Here is a 25,914-nt window from a genome sequence, read left to right on the forward strand (position 1 = left end):
ATTCCTCCTGCAACTCTATATTTAAGTCACTTTTCAATGGAAGAGCATAAAATAAGAAAAGGTTGTTGTAAAGCTGTGACTTTCAATCTGTCAGTATTTCTCTGAGTTTCTTGTTTATCATTTGCCTAAGCCCTTCGGCCATTTCAAACCAGTGAGTAATATTCTCTAGACACTGTCAGTTGTGCCAAACTTCCTCCTGCCTGATTAGCCATTTTAGTCTCTCTTCCTTTTGCATTTGCAGAGTGATATCATAATGCATTCATGCTACATATAAAACAAAAATATGCTACGGTTTCCCACGGCAATGTTAATATCTGAGGCCAGAGGGGAGTAAATAGTTAACTACCCATCACTATATTAATGTTAAGAAAATTTGACAATTACTCATTGATGTTTTGTGTTTCTGCCTCATTTACCCAATCTTTGGAGTAGCTTTTATTCAAAGCTAATGCTTTTGTTTTTCCTTCCTAATAAATCCAGTTTTAAATATCTGAGGCAACATTCTATTCTTATGAAATATGTCTATTGAAGCACGAAGAATTAGAATATTCCTTGCCTGGGCATTTAAATTTATTTAAAATTTTTTTTTCCATTTAGTTTTTAAAATATTTTATTTTTTGCTTATTTTGTTTGATCCTTTATGTGACATTTAATAAGAAAAAGCAAGAAGTATATGTTTAATATTTCATACACATTGATGCAAAAAATTATCAAATTTATTGTACTTTCTTATGGATTATTATTCTTAAATGGTAAATGAAACAATTGGTTTTGCCTATTAGGATTTTAAAATTTAGACTTTGGGAAAAAATCTCAGAAGGCAGCCCCAGCAAATGCTCATTATTCCTTCTCCTAACCACATTTTTTCAAAAAGTATGATCTGACAGTGTGATCTGACTAAGAGATATAGAGGAAAAGTCCAAATACTTTTGTAGTTTTGGGTTTTCAAAAAAGATTCTAAGTAGGTTATTGTTTAGAGGTCTACAAGGTTAGCAAGGACTTTCTAGCCTTGAAATAAATGTGTTACTCTGAGAAAACAGATTCATATTGGAATTTTCATCACAATATAAAAATATTAGAAAGGAGTGAACACTATTTATAGAAATACAAGAGAAAATGGGTGCAAAACTAGTATGTACCTAAGTCAATATAACATTCACATTTCAGGGCTAATATTTGGCACAATATGACCCAAATGAATTCAGAAAGTATATCACTCTTGAGTCTCTTTTGTGATAACTATTTAAATATGTGCTCTCTGGTGGCAATGCCCTCCAGCTCCCCACCAGCTCCAGTGGCACCACCCCCAACAGTGGCAGCTCTGCCCCTGACAGTGGTGATGGTTCCACAGTCCCTACCACTAGGGTCAAATTGAGCTGCCAGTGGGTCTGAAGACCTTTTGAAATCTCCCACTAGATCAGTGTTTGTGTTGACCGGGACAATTGGTTTGGAACTCATGACCTGGGCCGATAACCTAGGGACCCACCAAAGTTGTACCCCTGGTTATGTTGTTGTGGGAGTGTAAGATTCTCCCATACCAATTGTGGCTTGTTGGGGGCGGGGTGTCTCTGTTGCTTATATATGTCCACAGCTGAGATTTCAGCCCAAGGCCACTGATTCACTAGGATTGGACAGAGACTAGCTGAATACTGGTCAGTGCCCTCTAACCCCACCACACCAAGAAGGCCCCTAGAGTTTCAGGCTGTAGTTCTGAATGTGATCTTTGTTAAGGGAAAAGCCACAGACACCAGTCCAAGTTCTTTGGTAAATGGCTGGTTAATTATAACTCCAGGAGCTCTCAGTTAATTTCACCTTGCTCACTTCTCTAGCCAAAAGGTGAAAAATAATCATGGGGTGGAATCAGTAGAAAAACTCTGGCAACATGAATAGTCAGAGTAGATCAACTCCCCCAAAGAATGACAAAGGAGACACAACAGAAGATTCCATTCATATACAAATGGTGGAGATGTCAGAAATCGAATTCAGAATTTGGATTGCAAATAAGATTAACAGAATGGAGGCAAAGATGGAAATAGCAATTCAAGGAGCAATACAAAAGTTGTCCCAAGAATTCAACGAATTCAAAGACAATATCACCAAAGATTTTGACACATTGAGGCAAGAACTTGCCGCTCTCAAAGATCTGAGAAATACAGTAGAATCCCTCAGTAACAGAATGGAGCAGGCAGAAGAAAGGATCTCTGACATTGAAGACAAAGCTTTTGAATGCTCCCAAATGCTCAAAGAGGAAGAGAAGTGGAGAGCAAAAATGGATTATTCCCTGAGAGAATTGTGGGACCACTCCAAAAGAGCAAGCATTCGCCTTATAGGAATCCCTGAAGGACAAGAGGATGGTCGTAAAGGCACAGATACTCTACTCCAAGATATAATTGAGGAAAACTTCCCAAGAATGGCAAGAGATACTGAAATTCAGATCGTAGACAGTTTCAGAACCCCAACATGACAACTCAAATAAAGCATCTTCTAGACCCATTGTAATTAGCTTCACCAAAGTTAATATGAAGAAGAAAATCCTGCAAGCAGACAGATGTAAGAAAATCATAACCTAAAAGGGGAAGAATATTAGAATAACTATAGATATCTCTTCTGAAACTTTTCAAGCCAGAAGAGGATGGTCATCGACCTTCAATCTCCTAAAACAAAACAATTTTCAGCCCAGGATCCTGTATCCAGCTAAACTGAGCTTCACTTTCGATGGAAAAGTTAAATACTTTAATGGCATACACACACTGAAGAAATTTGCCATAACCAAATCAGCTGTTTGGAATATCCTCAGACCCATCTTCCATAATGACCAGCACAAAGCTCTACCACCAAAGTAGACTCACTCTGAAATTTTTGACCAAAACCCAATTTCCACCATGGTGAAAACATTCAAAATGTCCACTGGACTTTTTGGAAAGCTTGACACCCAAAATACTACCAGGCTTATCAATACTCTCAATTAATATAAATGGCTTAAACTGTCCTTTTAAGAGGCAGAGATTGGCTGACTGGATACAAAACTCAGGCCAGATATCTTCTGCATACAAGAATCTTATCTTACCTTAAAGGGTAAATATAGACTCAGGGTGAAGGGATGGGCATCTGTAATCCAGGCAAAGAGAAATTAGAAAAAAGCAAGGGTGGCAATTTTATTTGCAGATACACTAGGCTTTAAACCAACAAAAGTAAGGAAAGACAAGGATGGTCATTTCATATTTGTTAAGAGAAACACTGAACATGATGAGATGCCAATTATTAACATTTTTGTGCCCAACCTGAATGTTCCTCAATTTATAAGGAAGACCCTACCAGACATGAGCAATTTAATGTCTTCCAGCATCATAATAATTGGAGATTTTAACACCCCTTTGGCAGTGTTGGATAGATCCTCCAATAAGAAACTAAGCAAAGAAATTTTGGACTTAAACTTTACCATACGATAGTTCAATTTAACAGACATCTACAGAACAGTTCATCCTAACAAAACTGAATACACATTCTTCTCATCAGCCCATGGAACATTCTCCAAAATTGATCACATCTTAGGCCGCAAATCTAACCTCAGCACATTTAAAAGTATAGAAATTATTCCTTGTATTTTCTCAAATCATCACACAATAAAAATTGAACTTACCAAAAACAAGTATCTGCATACTCATACAAAGACTTGGAAACTAAATAACCTTATGTTGAATGATAGCTGGGTCATATATGAGATTAAGAAGGACATTGCCAAATTTTTGGAACAAAACAATAATGAAGACATGAATTATCAGAACCTGGGGGATACTGCAAAGGCAGTGCTAACAGGGAACTTTATAGGGTTGCAAGCCTTCCTCAAGAGAACAGAAAGAGAGGAAGTCAATAATTTAATGGGACATCTTAAGCAACTGGAAAAAGAAGAACATTCAACCCCAAACACAGCAGAAGAAAAGAAATAACTAAAATTAGAGCAGAATTAAATGAAATCAAAAACAAAATAAGTATTCAAAAGATCGATGAATCAAAAAGGTGATTCTGTGAAAAATTCAACAAAATTGATAAACCTTTGGCCAACCTAACCAAAAACAGAAAATTAAAGCCTATACTATCAATCAGAAATTACAAAGGTTAAATAACAACAGACACCTCAGGAATTCAAAAATTCCTTAATGAACACTACAAAAAACTTTATTCTCATAAATATGAAAATCTGAAAGAAATTGACCAATACTTGGAAGCATGCCAACTTCCTAGACTTAATCAGAAAGAATTGGAAATGATGAATAGATCTATATCAAGTACTGAAATAGAATCAAGTATACAAAATCTCCCAAAAAAGAAGAGTCCAGGACTAGATGGCTTCATCAGAATTCTACCAAACCTTTAAAGAGGAACTAGTGCCTATATTACTTAACCTTTTCCAAAACATCAAAAAAGAAGGAATACTTCCCAACACTTCTGTGAAGAAAATATCACCCTGATCCCCAAACCAGGAAAAGACCCAACAAGAAAAGAAAACTATAGACCAATATATTTAATGAACAAAGATGCAAAAATATTCAATAAGATCTTAGCAAAAAAGAATCCAGCAACACATCAAAAAAATTATACATCATGACCAAGTGGATTTTATCCCAGGGTCTCAGATTGGTTCAATATACATAAATCTATAAATATTAATACATCACATAGACAAACTCAAAAACATAGACCATATAATACTCTCAAGAGATGCAGAAAAGGCTTTTGACAATATCCAGTATTCTTTCATGATCAGAACACTTAAGAAAATAGGGATAGAAGGGACTTTCTTTAAACTGACAGAGGCCACCTACAGCAAAGCCATAGCCAATATCATATTGAATGGAGTAAAATTGAAAACATTTCCACTCAGATCAGGAACCAGGCAAGGTTGCCCATTGTCTCCACTGCTTTTTAACATTGTAATGGAAGTCTTAGCCATTGAAATCAGGCAAGAGAAGGTGATCAAGATATATAAATAGGGGTCAGTGGAGATCAAACTTTCACTCTTTGCAGATGATACGATATTATAACTGGAAAACCCTAGGTACTCAACCACAAAACTCTTAAAAGTGATCAAGCAATACAGTAGCGTCTTAGGATACAAAATCAATACTCACAAATCAGCAGCTTTTATATATACCAATAATAGTCAAGCTGAAAAAACAGTCGAGGACTCTATTCCCTTTATAGTTCAGCCAAAGAAAATGAAATATTTTGGAATTTACCTTAAAAAGGATATGAAATATCTCTATAAAGAGAATTATGAAACTCTGAGAAAAGAAACAGCTGAAGATGTTCACAAATGGAAAAACATACCATGCTCATGGCTATGAATAATCAACGCTGTAAAAATGTCTATATTACAAATTACAAAAGCAATTTACAAATATAATTCAACCCTATCAAAGCACCACCATCATACTTTAAAGATCTGGAAAAAATAGTACTTCATTTTATACGGAACCAGAGAAAACCTCTAATAGCCAAGACATTACTCAGAAATTAAAAAAATCAGGAGGAATCATGCTACCAGACTTCAAACTATACTATTAATCTATAGTGATCAAAACAGCATGGTATTGGCACAAAAGTAGAGAGGTAGATGTATGGAATACAATTGTGAACCAATAGATGAACCCAGACACTTCTCGTCATTTGATCTTTGATAAGCCCATCAAAAACATAAACTGGGGGAAAGATTCCCTGTTGAACAAATGGTGCTGGGAGAACAGGCTGGCAACTTGTAGAAGACTGAAACTGGACGCACACCTTTCACCATTAACAAAAATTGACTTTCACTGGATAAAAGGTTTAAACTTAGCATGGACGTGGAGGAAAGGGAACACCTTTTGGAAAGAAGTATGGTGAATACTCAGGGATCTAAAAGTAGATTTGCTGTTTGATCATGCTATTCCTCTACTAGGTATATATCCAAAAGACCAAAAATCACTTTATAACAAAGATATTTGCAACAGATTGTTCATTGTAGCTCAATCCATAATAACCAAGTCATGGAAGAAGTCCAAGTGCCCATCGACCCATGAATGGATTAATAAATTGTGGTATCTGTCTACCATGGAATATTATGCAGCCTTAGAAAAGATGAAGACTTTACCTCTTTTATGTTTACATGGATGGAGCTGGAACACACCTTACTTAGTAAAGTATCTCAAGAATGGAAGAAAAAGTATCCAATGTACTGGGTACTGTTAGGAAACCAATTTACACTTTCATATGAAGAATAGATCCCAACTGTGGCCCAAGATGAAGGAGGGAGGAGGGGTTATGGAGGGAAGGGAGGAGGTCAGATTGAGGGAGGGTGAATGGTCGGATCACATCCCACCAGGGTGCATAATGCAAGGGTACATGTTGGGTCTATTAGTATAGAGTATAAATGTCTTAACACAATAATTAAGTAAATGAGATGAGGTACATATTAACCAGTGTGATGTAAGCATTCCTAATTATATGAAATCAGCTCATTGTATCCCATCAATGCATAAATGTATACATGATCTATGTGTTTATAATTTATTAAAAAATAAAAAAAATTGGATGGCATCTGTGGCTCGAAGTAGTAGGGCACTGGCCTGATATACTGGAGGTGACAGGTTCAAACCTGGCCCCGGCCAAAAACTGCACCAAAAAAAAAAAAAAAAATCAATGAATCAATCAATCAACCAATCAGTAAAGATGTGCCCTCCTCAAATAAAAGTTAAATTGGAAAATATCTCAAGGTGGGATATATTACATATGAGAAATAGTGATGAGAAAGGAAACTATTAACAATTTTGGTTAATCCTAAATAGATGAGAAAGGTTGTGAGCAATAATATTTATACAGATAAGTAGAACTTTAGATAACTTTATCAATCAGCTAATATTTTCCTAGGAAATAAATAATAATAATAATAATGTTTACAGTACATTTTAAAACATAGGAACAAATACATGTTATCAAAGGAATTAGATCAATTATATCACTTACAAAAAAGAATGGGTTGAATAATACACTGTTCAAACACAGAGCAACTGAGTTTTAACTAAATAAATACATGCACAATTTGCTAAGGAGAAACATATCTAAAACAAAATGGCAAAAAATGATTTAAAGTTAAGTGATAAGCAAAAAGTGTGATAAAAACTCTTAAAGTAATTTGAAATTAGATTTCATTTAAGTACAAAAGCTTAACAAGGAAAAAGGTGGATAATTTCATTAATAGTCGGACTCAGTTGATCAGTAGGGCAAGAAGTATCTATCACAAAACACTTTTAGAAATATATAGTAAAACTAGTAAATCAACAAACTTAGTAGAAATTTTTAAAACACATTCTTGAAAAGTGACCATCCAGCTGGTAGGTATAGGGAAAGATACAAACAATTGTGATAATAATAGAACATTCTTACCTAACATACGTGTGCATGCATGTGTTCATATGCTGTTCAGTTTTACAATGTACGCCTATGGAACATACATAAAAACAGATTACATACTTGGCTACAGATAAAATTGTGATGTATTAAAAAATGTAAATACGGTAAAGGGTACTCTTTAGCAAAAATGCAATCAAACTAAAAGCTTTACAGGAATTTTTCAACACTTCCTTAAAAATGTATACACAAAAGGTGAAAAGGGATGAGTTTAAATATATTTCACATAACATGTTACTTATATTAAACTATCTGTTTGAGAATTTTGTACTGAATTTAGAATTTTCCATTTACAATTTTGTTGTTTTTGTCTTCTCTTTTCTCCAAAGATGACTGAACTTTGATTTGTATATATTAGTACTAAATCTATTTTATAACTTTTTTATTTTTGAATATCATGGGTACACAATAGTTTTCTATCTTTATAGAGTACGTGTGATGTTTCAATACAGGTATACAATGTGAACTAATTGCATCAGTTTGGGTATCCATCACCTTACGCATTTAACAAAAATATAGTTAAATAGTACAGAATGAACCAACAATATTTGAAAGCACAACAATGTAACTAGAATCATCCATACATTAGAGTGTATTTTAAAATAACTAAAAGAGAGGAATTGGAGTGTTCTTAAACCTCCTTTAACATCATCTTTGACATGAACAAGTATTCATTAGAAACCAGCAGCAACATTATATAAAATGGTTAAAACCTAAACTTCCCCTCAATGAAAATGAGAGCAAACGATGATACCGTGAACAGTTGCTCCAATGCTGGCTATAATTTGAAGATTTTCTGTCATAAAAGACAAAAACAAATGCATAAATTCAATGAATTAGAGATAAATGTATCCTACAAACTATATTATGTTATATTTATCAAATAAATTAATCAAATGCTGGAAATAGTATATTAGCATTAGAATGTATTGAACACAAGATACATAAATCAAAGGTTCTTTCATAGCAGCAAAAAAATAAAAACTGAAATGAGAATAATTCAAAATGTATACTAATATGAGTGTAAAGGAATTAGGAAAATTAAAATTGTATTTGTGTGAACTATACATTATATGTAATTGTCATTATAAGACCTGAACACCAGGAGCAACAGATAATTGTTCTAAAAGGAAAAACACAATCATACATAAATCTATTATTTTGCAATTAACATAAAAATGAATACAATTATAAGCAATTGCTGGGTGTTTGTGAGTTTGGGGTTTGCTTCATTGTTCATTTTTGGTTGTATATTCTAAATTTCACATTGACGAATACATGTGAGAATTGGTAGCTCCTTAAAGAGAGCAACGTGAGAGCAGCACCCCTTACTAGATATTGAACACTTTTACACTCCCTTAGAACCTGAATAATTGGGTAATAATCAGAATAATTGGGTAATATTTTTAATAAGCCCAATTACATTTCTTCTTTGCTTACATATTTCTGAAAGCTCTGATAGATTTAGAACAAAATCCAAAGTTTTACACAAGGTCTATCAGACCCAGAATTCTGTCGCTTCTGGCTGCCTCGCCTGCTATCTTCCTTTCTCTGACCTATTCTACTCAGGTTTCTGTGGTGTTAACAACATCCTTTAAATACTCCAATATTATTCTGTCTCAAGCATGAACACTTACTTTTCATTCTGAGTAAAATCCATCCACTGCAGATATCCTCATGACACATGAGCACTTCTCTTAGGGATCTGCTCCAGCTTAGCTTCTTCAGGGAGGCATTTCTTAACCACTGGAAAAACAAAAAAAAAGTTTATTCCTTTTCCTAGCCAGTTTCTAACTGTTTAAGCTTCTATACTTGAGATATTTCCCTTTCCCCTTTTTGTGTTTCTGGGTCTATGGATATGCCGTATCTCTGTCCAACATGGGTAGAATTTCCCCTAAGGTAGTGAACTTTCTCCCTATTATTCTGGGAAGTCATCAATTCTAGACGGATGTGAAACTATTCCTCCTCTTTCTGAAACTTGTAAACTGAAGTTCTCTAGATTCATGTTGCTCATACCTTACTATCGAGAGAAGTTACTGAGTAAGTTTCTGAACATGAAAGTAAAGTAAGAATCAGATAATGAGACAGGAAGACTCGGAAAATGACGTGATGGTGTCATACCAGGGTCTCTTTATTCAGGATGTGACACAGGCGCAATTGACTCTGTCTCTGAGTCCTTTCTGTCCTAACCACTAAAGGTCATTGTTAACCAGGACAGTCCATCCTCAATTGTATTGCTGTGATATTTTTGTGCTCCTAGCTGATGAAGATGATTCCTGGGTTATTGTGAATGGAGTGCAGATAATTGTGAGGAAAAGGAAGAAAAGGTAATGGAGCAGAGGTGTTAGAGGAGGGACAGACCCTGTCTCGAACGTAAAGATGTGCTCAGTGCAACAAAATTGAATCTCATCCTGCAGGTGATAATACATCATTAAGCATGTTTAAGCCAAACTGGAATCATTTTATATTTTGAATTACTCACTCTGGCAGCAGTTTTGAGCATCCCTTGGAGAAAGTCCAGTTCAGTGCAAAGAGATCAGTTAGTAAAGGCCTTAATTAGTTCAGATGAGAAAGTACAAATGTCCAAAATAAGTTTGTGACCCTATAAATTAAGGATGGAAGACACATTTAAAAGACGTACATGAGCTAAAATGGACTTTGGGTTTTCAACTCACCGGATGGCAATGAAGTAAAAAGAGATGATGACATGGAGCTTCTGACCAGGTCAGATCGGTAATGGTGCATTAAAGGAGACATAAGGAAAAGCCTGCTTGGGAAGGAGAATTTGAGTTCATTTGGGTCGATTGAAATTGAGTTTTGGTTGAAATAAACAATTATAGATCATGTATGATTACGGAAATATAAATATGTTATATTCTTTTAGGAAAAAAATCTTTATATTTACCAGTGGCATTGATTTCCTTGATGTAAATCATTCTTTTGGAAAAAGATTCCCTAAATGTAAATTATACTTTTGGAAAAAGATTAGTATGCAAAACAGCATGAGAGTATAAATCAATAAAATATATTAGAATTATTTTGCTATTGAGAGATCCAAAATAACCTTGGATTTGTCAAATATTTCCTGATTATCCCACACTGCTAATTTTTATAATAAAAAAGAAAGGTATTTTGTGGCAAGAAGATTTTTAAAGACATATCACATAATTTTTTTTTTTTTTATTGTTGGGGATTCATTGAGGGTACAATAAGCCAGGTTACACTGATTGCAATTGTTAGGTAAAGTCCCTCTTGCAATCATGTCTTGCCCCCATAAAGTGTGACACACACCAAGGCCCCACCCCCCTCCCTCCTTCCCTCTTTCTGTTTCCCCCCCATAACCATAATTGTCATTAATTGTCCTCATATCAAAATTGAGTACATAGGATTCATGCTTCTCCATTCTTGTGATGCTTTACTAAGAATAATGTCTTCCACGTCCATCCAGGTTAATACGAAGGATGTAAAGTCTCCATTTTTTTTAATGGCTGAGTAGTATTCCATGGTATGCATATACCACAGCTTGTTAATCCATTCCTGGGTTGGTGGGCATTTAGGCTGTTTCCACATTTTGGCGATTGTAAATTGAGCTGCAATAAACAGTCTAGTACAAGTGTCCTTATGATAAAAGGATTTCTTTCCTTCTGGGTAGATGCCCAGTAATGGGATTGCAGGATCAAATGGGAGGTCTAGCTTGAGTGCTTTGAGGTTTCTCTATACTTCCTTCCAGAAAGGTTGTACTAGTTTGCAGTCCCACCAGCAGTGTAAAAGTGTTCCCTTCTCTCCACATCCATGCCAGCATCTGCAGTTTTGAGATTTTGTGATGTGGGCCATTCTCACTGGGGTTAGATGATATCTCAGGGTTGTTTTGATTTGCATTTCTCTAATATATAGAGATGATGAACATTTTTTCATGCGTTTGTTAGCCATTCATCTGTCATCTTTAGAGAAAGTTCTATTCATGTCTCTTGCCCATTGATATACGGGATTGTTGGCTTTTTTCATGTGGATTAATTTGAGTTCTCTATAGATCCTGGTTATCAAGCTTTTGTCTGATTGAAAATATGCAAATATCCTTTCCCATTGTGTAGGTTGTCTCTTTGCTTTGGTTATTGTCTCCTTAGCTGTACAGAAGCTTTTCAGTTTAATGAAGTCCCATTTGTTTATTTTTGTTGTTGTTGCAATTGCCATGGCAGTCTTCTTCATGAAGTCTTTCCTCAGGCCAGTATCTTCCAGTGTTTTTCCTATGCTTTCTTGCAGGATTTTTATTGTTTCATGCCTTAAGTTTAAGTCCTTTATCCATCTTGAATCAATTTTTGTGAGTGGGGAAAGGTGTGGGTCCAGTTTCAGTCTTTTACATGTAGACATCCAGTTCTCCCAACACCATTTATTGAATAGGAGGTCTTTACCCCAAGGTATGTTCTTGTTTGGTTTATTGAAGATTAGGTGGTTGTAAAATGTTAGTTTCATTTCTTGGTTTTCAATTCGATTCCAAGTGTCTATGTCTCTGTTTTTGTGCCAGTACCATGCTGTCTTGAGCACTATGGCTTTGTAGTACAGACTAAAATCTGGTATGCTGATGCCCCCAGCTTTATTTTTGTTACAGAGAACTGCCTTAGCTATACGGGGTTTTTTCCGGTTCCATACAAAACGCAGAATCATTTTTTCCAAATCTTGAAAGTACGATGTTGGTATTTTGATAGGAATGGCATTGAATAGGTAGGTTGCTTTGGGAAGTATAGACATTTTAACAATGTTCATTCTTCCCATCCATGAGCATGGTATGTTCTTCCCTTTGTTAATATCCTCTGCTATTTCCTTTCTGAGGATTTCATAGTTTTCTTTATAGAGGTCCTTCACCTCCTTCGTTAGGTATATTCCTAGGTATTTCATTTTCTTTGAGACTATGGTGAAGGGAGTTGTGTCCTTAATTAGCTTGTCATCTTGACTGTTATTGGTGTACACAAAGGCTACTGACTTGTGGACATTGATTTTATATCCTGAAACATTACTGTATTTTTTGATGACTTCTAGGAGTCTTGTGGTTGAGTCTTTGGGGTTCTCTAAGTATAAGATCATGTCGTCAGCAAAGAGGGAGAGTTTGACCTCCTCTGCTCCCATTTGGATTCCCTTTATTTCCTTGTCTTGCCTAATTGTACTGGCTAGAACTTCCAGCACTACGTTGAATAGTAAAGGTGACAGAGGACAACCTTGTCTGTTTCCAGTTCTAAGAGGAAAAGCTTTGAGTTTTACTCCATTCAGTAAAATATTGGCTGTGGGTTTGTCATAGATAGCTTCAATCAGTTTTAGAAATGTGCGACCTATTCCTGTACTCTTCAGTGTTCTAATTAGAAAAGGATGCTGGATTTTATCAAATGCTTTTTCTGCATCTATTGAGAGGATCATGTGATCTTTATTTTTGCCTCTGTTAATATGGTGGATAACGTTTATAGACTTGCGTATGTTAAACCAGCCTTGCATCCCTGGGATGAAGCCTACTTGATCATGATGAATGACTTTTTTGATGATAAGCTGTAATCTATTGGCTAGGATTTTGTTGAGAATTTTTGCGTCTATGTTCATGAGTGAGATTGGTCTGAAATTCTCCTTTTTATTTGGGTCTTTTCCTGGTTTTGGTATCAGGGTGATGTTTGCTTCATAGAATGTGTTGGGGAAGATTCGTTCTTCCTCAATTTTTTGGAATAATTTCTGCAATAGAGGAATAAGCTCTTCCTTGAAGGTTTGATAGAATTCAGGAGTGAAGGTTTGATAGAATTCAGGGCATTTTTTGGTTGGAAGATTTTTTATTGTTTCTTTGATCTCAGTGCTTGAAATTGGTCTGTTCAGGAGCTCTATTTCTTCCTGGCTGAGTCTAGGGAGAGGGTGTGATTCCAAATATTGATCCATTTCTTTCACATTGTCAAATTTCTGGGCATAGAGTTTCTGGTAGTATTCAGAGATGATCTCTTGTATCTCTGTGGGATCAGTTGTTATATCCCCTTTATTATTTCTGATTGAGGTTACTAGAGATTTTACTTTTCTATTCCTTGTTAGTCTGGCCAATGGTTTATCTATTTTATTTATTTTTTCAAAACACCAACTCCTTGTTTCATTAATTTTCTGAATGATTCTTTTGTTTTCAATTTCATTGATCTCTGATTTGATTTTCGAGATTTCTTTTCTTCTTCTGAGTTTAGGCTTAGATTGTTCTTCTTTTTCCAATTCCATAAGATCTCTTGTGAGATTGTTGATGTGCCCTTTCTGTTTTTCGAATGTAGGCAACTAAAGTGATAAATTTTCCTCTCAAAACTGCTTTTGCAGTATCCCACAGGTTTTGGTAGCTTGTGTCTTCATTGTTATTATGTTCAAGGAAGTTAATGATTTCCTGTTTTATTTCTTCCTTCACCCATCTGTTATTCAACAGAAGATTGTTTAGTTTCCATGCCTTTGGGTGGGGTCAAGCATTTTTGTTAGAGTTGAGTTCCACCTTTAGTGCCTTATGGTCTGAGAAGATACAAGGTAAAATTTCAATTCTTTTGATTCTGTTGATATTTGTTTTGTGTCCCAGGATATGATCAATTTTGGAGAGTATTCCATGGGGTGATGAGAAGAATGTATATTCTTTATCTTTGGGATGGAGTGTTCTATATGCATCTATCAAGCACAGTTGTTCTAGGGTCTCATTTAAGTCTCTTATATCCTTGTTTAATTTCTGTTTAGAGGGTCTGTCCAGCTCTGTAAGAGGAGTGTTAAGGTCCCCTGTTATTATGGTATTATCAGATATCATATTGCTCAGACTGAGTAAGGTCTGTTTCAAGAATCTGGGAGCATTTAAATTGGGTGCATAGATATTTAGAATTGAAATGTCTTCCTGTTGTATTTTTCCCGTGACCAATCTAAAGTGACCATCTTTGTCTTTTTTGACTTTAGTTGCTTTAAATCCACATGTATCTGGAAATAAGATTGCAACTCCTCTTTTCTTCTGAATTCCATTTGCCTGAAAAATTGTCTTCCAACCCTTGACTCGGAGCTTTAATTTGTCTTTTGAAGCCAGGTGTGTTTCTTGCAGACAGCACATGGATGGCTTGTGTTTTGTAATCCAGTCAACCAATCTATGTCTCTTCAGTGGGGAATTCAAGCCATTAACATTTATTGAGATAATTGATAAGTGTGGTAGTATTCTATTCGTCTTATTTTGTGAGAGTCCATTGCTTAGTTTTATCTTTTGCATCAGTGTGGAGGTTTGGTTCTGTCCTTTAATTTCTGAGTTCTTACTTTGCTGCTGATCCATTGTGGTGGTCAGTGTGCAGAACAGGTTGAAGTATTTCCTGTAGAGCTGGTCTTGTTGTGGCGAATTTCCTCAGTGTTTGTATATCCGTAAATGATTTGATTTCTCCGTCAATTTTGAAGCTTAGCTTAGCAGGGTACGGAATTCTGGGCTGAAAATTGTTCTGTTTAATAGATTAAAGGTAGATGACCATTGTCTTCTTGCTTGGAAAGTTTCATTAGAGAAGTCTGCGGTCAATCTGATGGATTTGCCCCTGTAGGTCAACTGGCGCTTACTCCTGGCAGCTTGCAGAATCTTTTTTTTTGTCTTGACTTTGGACAGGTTCATCACAATGTGTCTTAGAGAAGCTCGGTTAGAGTTGAGGCGACCTGGGGTCCGATAGCCCTCTGAAAGCAGTGTGTCAGAATCTTTGGTGATATTTGGGAAATTTTCTTTTATAATATTGTCTAGTATGGCTTCCATTCCTCTGGGGCATTCTTCTTCCCCTTCTGGAATTCCTATAACTCGTATGTTGGAACGCTTCATAAAGTCCCAAAATTCTGACAGTGAACGTTCTGCTTTCTCTCTCTTCTTTTCTGCCTCTTTTACTATCTGAGTTATCTCAAAAACTTTGTCTTCTACCTCTGAAATTCTTTCTTCTGCATGGTCTAACCTGTTGCTGATACTTTCCATTGCATCTTTGAGTTCCCTGATCGACTGTTTCATTTCCTTCAGCTCTGCTATATCCTTTTTATATTCTTCATATCGTTCATCTCTGATTTGATTCTGCTTTTGGATTTCCTTTTGGTTATTTTCCACTTTATTAGCAGTTTCCTTCATTGTTTCCATCATTTCTTTCATTGTTTTCAACATGTGTATTCTAAATTCCCTTTCTGTCATTCCTAACATTTCTGTATAGGTGGAATCCTCTGCAGTAGCTACCTCATGGTCCTTTGGTGGGGTTGTTCTGGACTGGTTCTTCATGTTGCCTGGAGTTTTCTCCTGATTCTTCCTCATGGGTGATTTCTTTTATCTGTTTCCTTGCCCTAATTTTCCTTTCACTTCCTCTTGCTCTTTAAGTCCTCGTGCCTGTGGACTAAGGGTTACAGGACCAGAAGGGTGAGAAGGTTTAAGAGCAAAAAAGGGATGAAAGAAAGGAGGACCAAGTGATAAGAAAAAAAAAAAAAGAAAAATAGAGAAAGGAGAGGGGGTGGGTAAAAGGAATATTGACAAAAAGAAGAGAGGCACAGATAGAGGGAGACAGAGCAATATAGGTGTACAGTAGGGTACTTTGATACAACCTTAAAAAAAAAAAACACCTTCTGGGGGTGCCCAGTTGGGTGGTTCCCTTGAGGTCAGTAGCTCTTTGCTAACCTGATCAGACACAGTACCCCACCTCCACCAAGTAGAGAGGAAAGACAAAAATGCTATAAATCAAACCAAAACAAGCAAACAGAAAACTTTACGGGATAAAATTGGCTGGAAAAACCAAATAATAGCGGTAGAAACACTAACAAAAATGAAATTCTAATTATTGAAATAGGCAGCAATGGGAAATTATAATTAAACTAGAAAATTGAGAAAGAAAAAGGATCTGTATGGGAAAGGTTGAACTTAAAAAACAAAACAACAATCCACAACATCAAAATAAACAAAAAAAACAACCAAACCAAAAAAAAAAAAAAAAAAACACAACCAAAAACAAAGCAGTATGTATATGTTATTGAATATTGTCTGGGCAACACGTGGTCTTCTGGGGTATGAGATGTTAATCACAGTTCTGATACGACTGGAGGCTGCTAGTTTCTCAAACCCCAGCAGGTAGACACCCTAAATCTCTCTTCAGCCCACTTAAAAGGCACTTTGAACTTGTTCACTTACTGAGCAGAAGCTTTCTCAGGGAAGTGCTTGTCACTGGAATCACTGCTGAAGTGGCTATCCACTTACCCTGTGTGTCAAAACTGGTCTCCCTCTGCCCCCAAGGGTTAGGGCTGCAAGGCGGCTCAGACCCTGCCCTTAGGCTACTTGGTCCCTGGGTTACCAGCTCCCACCCGATTCCAGCTCTGCGACCCTGAGGGCGGAGCTTGCCGGGGCAGATCACTCACAATGTCTGCCTGTGACCCAGAGCCAAACACTATTAGTTCCGTCTGGCTCAGCGGCTCAGACTGGGGCCCTAGACAAAGGCCAAAGTTCTCCGCACTCCCGCTCAGGCTCTCCCCAAGGCTGTTCAGCTGAGTACCAAGTCCAAAGACACCAAAACAGTTCACAGGTAAGGCCTTTCTGGTTTGCAGTCTCGCTGCTACTGAACTTACAGTTGCGGGCGGGTTTAGACGGATTGAACACACACAACCACTTGCCAGTTTTCCACTCTTTTAGTCCTCCTCTTGGGGTCCAGAAGTCTCTCACTGACTCCCTGTATCCTCTCAGGGGTGATGATAGGCAGATCCTACCAGCCAGAGATGACTGGAGTCCTATATCCCCAGACTCAGGGTGCCCAGATGCAAGGAAGCTGTTACTTGGCTGCCATCTTGCTCCGCCTCCCATATCACATAATTTTAATAGTTGATACTTAATATTCAGCTTTGTGTTTAATAATTTTGTACTGATGCTTACAGTTTGCTATTTATTACTTACAACTATGCTGGGTTTATTTTCTCTTTTCCCTAAAGAAGTCTAAATGTGGTTGGTATGTTTGTGTACTAAATTTCCTTTAAGAAAGTCTCACATTTGACAGAGAAGAAATGCTTCAGATTATCTCCAAAGAAATGTAATAATAGAAATAAGTTCTTTCCGACCATTCCTCTTTCAGTGTAAACTTTTACCTTATTTTCAGTTAGTCAAAGGAATCATCCTTCTGGGAAAACAAAGACACGGCAATGGTGAAATGAATCACTGGATTTTCAAGGTGAAAAGACCTCAGAGATGTTGTAATCTGAAGGCTTTGCTTTGCAAATGAGGAAATTGAGGCCAATCTAAGTTCATATTGCTTGTTTAATAGCATTGCCAGAATTAGAAATACCATATTCTGGTTCTCAGTGCTCTTTTGATTATCCTGCGCTGAGGTCCACTTCGTGGCACCTCTGAAAGAGGTTCTCATAAAGTGTCTATGCACAACTCACAGTGTTTCCAACAGAAATACTCTGCCTGCAGAAAATTCCCTGTCAAGGATTCTGCTATTAAGGGCTCCCACTGGGCAAAGGGTCTCTAGACAGTACACTGCACAAACCATAATGAGCTATATAATGTCTCCATTCTCTACTGGCACGGAGGCTTCACAATTGTAGACTTTTTTTTTGCAGTTTTGGCCAGGGTTGGGTTTGAACCCGCCACCTCTGGCATATGGGGCCGGCGCCCTACTCCTTTGAGCCACAGGCGCCACCCACAATTGTAGACATTTTTAATGAAGACTTTAAACACGCATTTCAGCTGTCTACCCCCGTTCCTCATCTCATGAGCTAGGATCTATAGCCTGTCACAATCGACAATGTTATGTTTTATTACGACAAGGGCATGTTTCCAGAGAGTTGGTTTTGTTTGTTTACACCACTTTTTTTTTTTTTCCTTTTCTCTTTTACAAATCAGCATGTTCGCTTTGGTCCTTTCTGTAACTGAGCAACTGCACAGGGCCTCAACGTACAAGATGCATTCACAGCAGTAGTGGTAAATGTCACTGAGATGTCACTTGGAGACTGCGTTCAATTCTCGTAATAAAGTTTTTCTATTCTATGATACAAAAGCTGTATTAGACATTTCTCTAGCCTTATCTGTTGTGCTAGATGAACATTATTCTTTGACTATTCCAGAATTAATTCATGGTGAACCTGTAAAATTTTGAGAACAAAAACTAAATCTATCAAAATAGATGTAATAGTATAATAAACAGCATCTATAGAGATTGAAATAAGATCCCTAATTTCTCTACAATGAAGGTTTATCTCTGATTTAAATTTCAGACTCTCAAATTAAAATCACTCTGACTATGCTAACTTCCATTGTCCCAAAATGTCACCATAGCAACAAATCAATGACAATTAAAACCAACTCATTATTGTTTCTTAATGTCTTTAGGCTGCCAGGGTTGTTTATGAACACAATGCATTATTCAGGAACTTCATTGTAGACTATTTATTACTACTGTCCTTTCTGCTCCACAATAACTAAGTATGTTTTCTCAGCTATGGAATTTTAAAACTATTTTACATCAAACTGCGCATTCCCTCTGTTCATATTCCTTTGGAACACAGGGAAACAATGGCAATTTATATTCACATCAGCTAAATGTCATTTGCTTTATATATTTTTCATTATTTTGTTTTATATTTTATTTTGTTTTTGAGACAGTGTCTCACTTTGTCACCCTGTGTCATCATAGCTCACAACTTCACACTCTCCCTTGCCACAGCCTCCCAAGTAGGTGGGACTACAGGTTCGTTTGTTCTTTCTTTTCTTTCTGCCTTTTCTTTCTGTCTTTTCTTTCTTTCTTCCTTTCTTCCTAACTTTCTTCCTTTCCTTCTTTCCTTCTTTCTTTCCTTCCTTCCTTCTTTTTTCTTTTCTTTCTTTCTTTCTTGAGATGAGTTATCACTCTCTCACTCTTGCTCAGGCTGGTTTCAAATTCCTGAGCTCAGGAAATCCACTGCCTTAGACTCCCAAAGTGCTGGGATTACAGGCATGAGCCCCACACCTGGCCTTTTGCTTTAAATGTTTATAAAACATTCGGATTATGTAGAGCCTTGATATGTAGTCTTTTTAAAAAAGAAAACAGAGATTTCCATATTTATAGCATAACCTATTCCAAAAATTAAATATTTTGAGTTTGTTACTCTAAAATATTTTCTAATAATAGAAAACAATAACTGTGTTTTTAATCATACTCACACTGGCAAGCTAGTTTTATAAGGTAACACATTAATTTGAATATGACATCTTCTCAGTTAATTAAACCCTCTTTCTTTTTCTCCATGCCTCCTAGAATATATAACCCTAACCTCCTGCCATTGTTGCAGTAGACTTGAAAATCTAGTTGGATTCTCTTGATACCTGTTGAATTCATGGCACTCTGTGTGTGTGTACGTGTGTGTGTGCATGCCGCACGCATTTCTGTGTATTTTTATAACCACATTGTTTTTCCAAAGGAAAGTCTCACTTTTCTTATCGAAAATATAACTAACTCTTATACCAGCCTCCTATCATACAAAAGCATACTATATACAGTGATATTTAATGATGACTGTTAGATAAGGAGACTTCTGAACGTTCCTGAGTTATAGTTTAACCCTGGCCTTTTGCTCTTCATCCAGCATTTGAGTCTGATGCGTGAACTTTCAGTATGCCAACCCACTTTGATGTGGGTTGTACCTAGACAGAACTCTGAATTGGAGTAAGAGGAGAGAAAAATCTCTTGGGTTCTTTATAACTCTTAAGAGAAAGTAAGGTTGTTTTCTGTACTCTTTTATTCCTTTGAATGAATTCATTTATTCTGATAAATTTGAAAAAAAATTAACTAAGTACCACTTCTTTGAGAGGATTTGACGATATATCCAAATTCAAATGCTGCTACTTTCGGCCAGGGCAATCGACCTATTCCCACCACAGTAACAACAACAATCTCATCTCCTCTTCTCCAAGATAACAATGCCTTTCTACCTCATATTTTCCTTAATGAATCTCTTCTGTTTTGTGGAGTCTTCCATCTGAGCCCTACTATCATCTAGGACTAATTTAGAGATGGAATTAAACTAAGATGTCAATAAAATGAGTTCAAGTGCTTCTTTGTATTTAAAAAAATAGCTTCTATAATTAAAAGTGGTTAGAGCATCATGTGAGATTTTCCTCAAGGTTTTACAAACCTCGCCTTTCAGGGGAGCTACTCATCACTTCGAATATCCTTGCTTTACTGCTGTTACTGAGAGAATTGTATGCTGTTTTTTCCAGTATGCTGGAGTGGAAAAATCTGAGAACTAGTGCCCTTAGGACTTCACTGTGATGCCTTCATGTCAATTGGGAAATCACTTTGAGAAAGTCAGTCTTTAAGAGAACTGTTAAGATGCTACAAAAGCTATATTAACTAGTGTGATGAAAATGTGTCAAACAATCTATGAACCAAGTGTATGGTGCCCCATGATCATACCTAATGTACACAGCTATGATTTAATAAAAATAAATAAATAAATAAATAAATAGAGAACTGTTAAAATCATACCTTACTGTTTTGCTACAGGCAAGGTTGGCAGAAAAAAGGTTGAAGCAATAGGTATAACCAGGTGATCAGGCTAAGGCCTGGTGGATTGATACTAACCCTATACAACTTCCTTTGGGTGTTCTTCAGTCTGCAAAGGAAAAATAAAAGAGCCTTGATATCGAATCTAAAACTTTTCTGTAAGAAACACTAAAAATATTTAGATATTAAAAAATTAAATGCCAAATTAAACTTTAAAATCAAAATAACTGATGTCCATTAATAAGAAATCCACCTTTTGTCTCTTGCTGAATTAAATGATAGAGTCCAGAATGTAGCTCTAGGTCTATTCTGACCTCCACCCTGGAGGATGAGGGGAAAGTGTGAACTGAGTGGACATATGAGGTAACTATGCCAAAATGCCCAAAATTAGCTCCTCCTTTCATGTTTTTAAAAGGAAACAAATAATTGAAATAAGAGTTCGAAATTCTCTGTCAAATTATACTTTGAGAAAATGTATTTTATTCTCACAATGAAATATATGCTTCTTCTTTATATGAAAAGGTTGCACCAAAATTTCAATTCTACAAAAATATTTTCAAATGAGCTACAATCATTTGCATTAATCTCAAGAACTTCATTAGAAAATTTATCTATTGAGAATGTTCGTTTATACGTTTCCATTACTGAGCACTATGCCATAATCAATAAATACTTGGAGTCTGTATGTTGTACAATGATCTATACTTTTGTGAAGAAATCACTATTGTCATTGATTGTAAGAATGCTCAATGCAAGTCCCTTTTACGTCTCCTAAAATTTTTTAGAGTCATCAAAACGGAATGACTAATTTTTTTAATCTTCTCCTATGGACTTGTTTTGAACTATGCCTTATATATATATAAGGGAAAGGAAATATAACTCCTACTTCTCTCAGATGTTCCAATGTTGTAATTCCATGAATATTAACAAGGTGAGCCCTTAGATAGAGATAAAGGACTCTCAGAAATTATTCTCCTCCAAGAAGAAACCTACTTGGGGAAGACTGGATAAACTATGCAATTCTCAGAAATTAATTATCATAAGACAAAAGGGGTAGAAATATTGGTATCGTTATTTTTTGATTATCATCAGTTCTATATTTCTCTTATTGAACTTGTAAATTTCTCTCTCTGCCTCCCTTTTATCTCTTCCCTTTCTTTCTTCCTCTCTCCCCCCACATTTACCTACTTGTCTACTCACCCATCTAACAAATCCATCGATACTGATCCAAACATCTTTCCATCTGTCTTTTGCTTTGCTGTTCAAAATGTATTAGATGAGAAAAACAAAAGAATGCATGTGTGTGGATTGTCTCTGTGTGACTCGATAGAAAACGAGATATCAAGATATAGATAGAAATACATGTACATATATGTTTTATACACTCACAACCATATTTGCCTTTTTTATCGTATCATTGTTTGTAAGTACTTCATTTCTCTTCATTTATGTGGAAAAAAACTTTTAAAGAACTCCTGATTGAGTGGTGAGGATAAAAACACAGATAATAAGAAAAAAAATCAAGAATTTCGAAGGAAATATCTGAGTTTATTTCAGAATGTTTTCTACTATATAAATAGTTTAGTGACAGTCCTTTGTTTGAGAGCAGGGGCAATGTCATTTTCTAGCTCTGTAAAATTGGGCAGGTCAATAACCCTACTGTCCTTGGTTCTATCATCTGTAAAAGAGAGATAATAATGGTAATTATTTCATAGAGCTGTTGTGATGATCAAATGTGTTAATATTTGTAAAAAACTTTGCAGTAGTAGGGATGTAGGAAATGCACTATTAACCTATGGTCTGAATACTACACTCACAGAAATAAAAGATCATGAGAGCAAGGGATTTGCTTTTATGTTCATTGCTGCTTCCGAGAACTAAGATTAGTGCCCCCAAATTGAAGGTATTCAATAAAAAAACAATAACTATTGTTTTGAAGAGGCAAAATAATGTCCTAGTTAAACACACTTATCCTGAAGATAGATATGCATTGAAATACTGAATGCAATATACACGAACTGTTTTACTTTTGCAAACTAGTTAGCTCTTTGTTTGATTTCCAAAATATCTGAAATGTGATAATAATAGAAATCCCTGACTTATACTAAAGAGATGATTAAATAAATTCATATGTGGAAAGCCATGATACATAGCAAGCAGCCTTGCTACCACATTACCTGATGCTGCAAGGTATCGCTCACATATAGCGTTATACTAGAGTAGCAGGTGCTCCCCAGAGTTATACAATCTAGCAGCTTTGGTGATGGGTGTATAATATTTAACCATTATTACCCACTGGAAGCCAAGAATAAAGTTAATATGTATTTAGTGCCCTAAATGATACTGTAAGAAGCCAACAGCAAAACATGTTTCATGAATTATTTATATGGGTATGTTATTCTTCAACAAAACAAATGGGTCTGTTTTCCATGAGATTTTTTTGCCTTGTTTGATCCTCTGGATTTGCTTCCTGGTGCCTATTCAATTTTGTTTCCTTCTAAACAGGATTACCTTTTTTGGCTTTGGCTTTCATTTTGGATCTATATTTTTCTCATTCCACATATTTCCATGATACCTTGATTCTTTCTTACTTTCTCCAAAAAATCAAATAGCTGCTGGCTACAGTGTTTTTGCAACAAATTTAATAAGATTGAGTGAACTTCTCTCCTATCTTTGAGCTTTGTCATGTCGGATTCTCCGTTACCTACCTTTACAGTTAAAATAAAATTAATTTAGCATCTTACCTTCAAACTATCCATATTATTTTGTAATCTGTGAATTTCTTATTTAGTTGTGATTTGATGCAGTAGACAATCTTTTACACAAAAATCTAGATTTCATCCTTGTTTAGAAACATCATATACTGTTGAAAAAGCAAATAAGTAATTTGTTTTCCCATGAGTATAGATAATGAATTTGTTTCTTACATAGTCAACTATTTTTAATTTTTAATTAAATGAATTATTAAAACTCAGTTCAAAATTGGGATTCTGAATCTGAATTTTATAGAAATTGTTGGACAGTAACTAATCTAAGTGTGTCCTGATGGGTACATCTCTATATAATCTTATACAATTTGATTATTCTTTTATTTTTTAGTTTATTTATTAAATCATAACTGTGTAGATTGATGTATTTATGAATTTCAGTGTACTGATTTTATATGCAATGTGAAATGCTTACATTAAACTGATTAACACATCCATTACAAATCCTTTTCTTAATAGTTTTGAAAGGTACCATTGCATCATGCACATTAGGTGAGGTACCCTGATTATTCTTTTAGAAACATCTTTAGGAATGCAGAGAGCTTTGAAATCCTTGCTCATTAGAAATGACAGAGAGAGTCATAACCCATAAAAACTATTCCTGTCTATACAAATATATAATGGCAAAGAATTTTCACTGTAGTTGAAATTAGAGAATAATTTTTATGTGTGAACTTTAAGATCTTTGGTGAGAACAAATATTTGTTGCTGAATATATTGGTTGAGTCAATACACCAAAAGATAGAATAGTGAACTATCCTTTTTCTCCCTGTATACTTATTCTTTTTGACAAATATTTTTATAACTATTATTTTACCCAAATATTTGTGAATCAATAGAGAAATAAAACTCCTGTATTTTTTTTTTCTTTTTTTGAGACAGAGTCTCACTTTGTCTTGGTAGAGTGCTGTGGCATCATAGCTGACAGCAACCTCAACCTCTTGAGCTCAAGCGATTCTTTTGCCTCAGCCTCCCAAGTAGCTGGGACTATGGGTGCCCACCACAATACCTAGCTGTTTTTAGAGAAAAGATCTCACTCTGGCTCAGGCTGGTCTCACACCTGTGAGCTCAGGTAATCCACCTGCCTTTGCCTCCCAAGTGCAGGGATAACAGGTGTGAGCCCCCACCCCAGCTAAGATTCCTATTCTTGTAGTTTACAATTTATTGTGAGAACACAGAAAATGAATGTTAAATCAATAAATACATAAATAAATAATCATATACTATATTAGAAGATGATAAATGCTATAGAGCAGGGATACAATACCTTGGTCAAATTCAGAGATGTTTGCATGCCTGTTGGTAGAGGGGAACTTGCAGTTTAATAGTTAGAATAGACTTTGTTGAGAAGATTATATTTAAACAGTAATTTGAAGTAGAATAAGTGTTAGAATAATAGGAATATTTAGAAGACTTAAAAAAAATTCAAGGGCAAAGTTTCTTCACCAGTAACCTCACAAGCCTGTTTGTAGAACACTAAGGAAAGCCGCATGGCTGCTACTGAAAGAGAAGATGAGATCAGGGCAGGGACCAGATCCAGGAGGACCTTTTATGCCATTGTAATTGGCACTTACTTTAAAATAAATGATATTATTTATGTAGATAAACTTGATGGCATGACTTTCATTGTAACAAGTTCATACTAGTTACTCTATGCAGAATAGATTGATGGGGAGGAAGGGGAGATGCAACATTTCAAGAGTAAAAGAACAGAGATGACTTAAAAACATACTCGTTAAACCCATGTAAGGAATCATAATAATGCTTCTCAGCCTTTTGGCTAAGATCAAGTGTAGAAATCATAATATCTTAGACCAAGGTGCTAGCAGTAGTTTCCATGAGTTACTGTTATACTATGCATGTATTTTGAAAATGAGGCCAATACTATTTCCTGATAAATTGGATGGGGATCTTAAGATAGAGGTAAACATGGCTCTGATTGACATGGGGGACAAGGCTAGAGTAGACATCAGCTGAGAGTGAGAATATTGTGTAGCTGCATTTGTTTACCAACCTCCCATTGTTCACATGGTTCATTTTTTTCCCTTAGGGCCATATACATAGAATATTAATATTGAAGACTCTTCCACTACAGATATGGGATTTTTAACAAATGCACTAAGTTAAATATGAAACTCATAAAGTTTATTTCTTTTTCTAGTGGGAATTGTTATTAACCCAGTCACTTGTGGAAGGATTAGCAGTGCTCCTGAACATAG

The 25,914-nt window shown here is 35.8% G+C and overlaps 1 protein-coding gene across 2 annotated transcripts in view; it reads left to right on the forward strand.

Moving 5' to 3' along the window:
- MGAT4C (MGAT4 family member C) overlaps positions 1-25,914 on the forward strand; it is an 801,801-nt gene that overhangs the window by 684,726 nt on the left and 91,161 nt on the right. The gene's annotated exons all lie outside the window — the stretch shown is intronic.

This window comes from Nycticebus coucang, chromosome 3 (genome assembly GCF_027406575.1).
Source record: "Nycticebus coucang isolate mNycCou1 chromosome 3, mNycCou1.pri, whole genome shotgun sequence".
NCBI classification, from domain to species: Eukaryota; Metazoa; Chordata; class Mammalia; order Primates; family Lorisidae; genus Nycticebus; species Nycticebus coucang.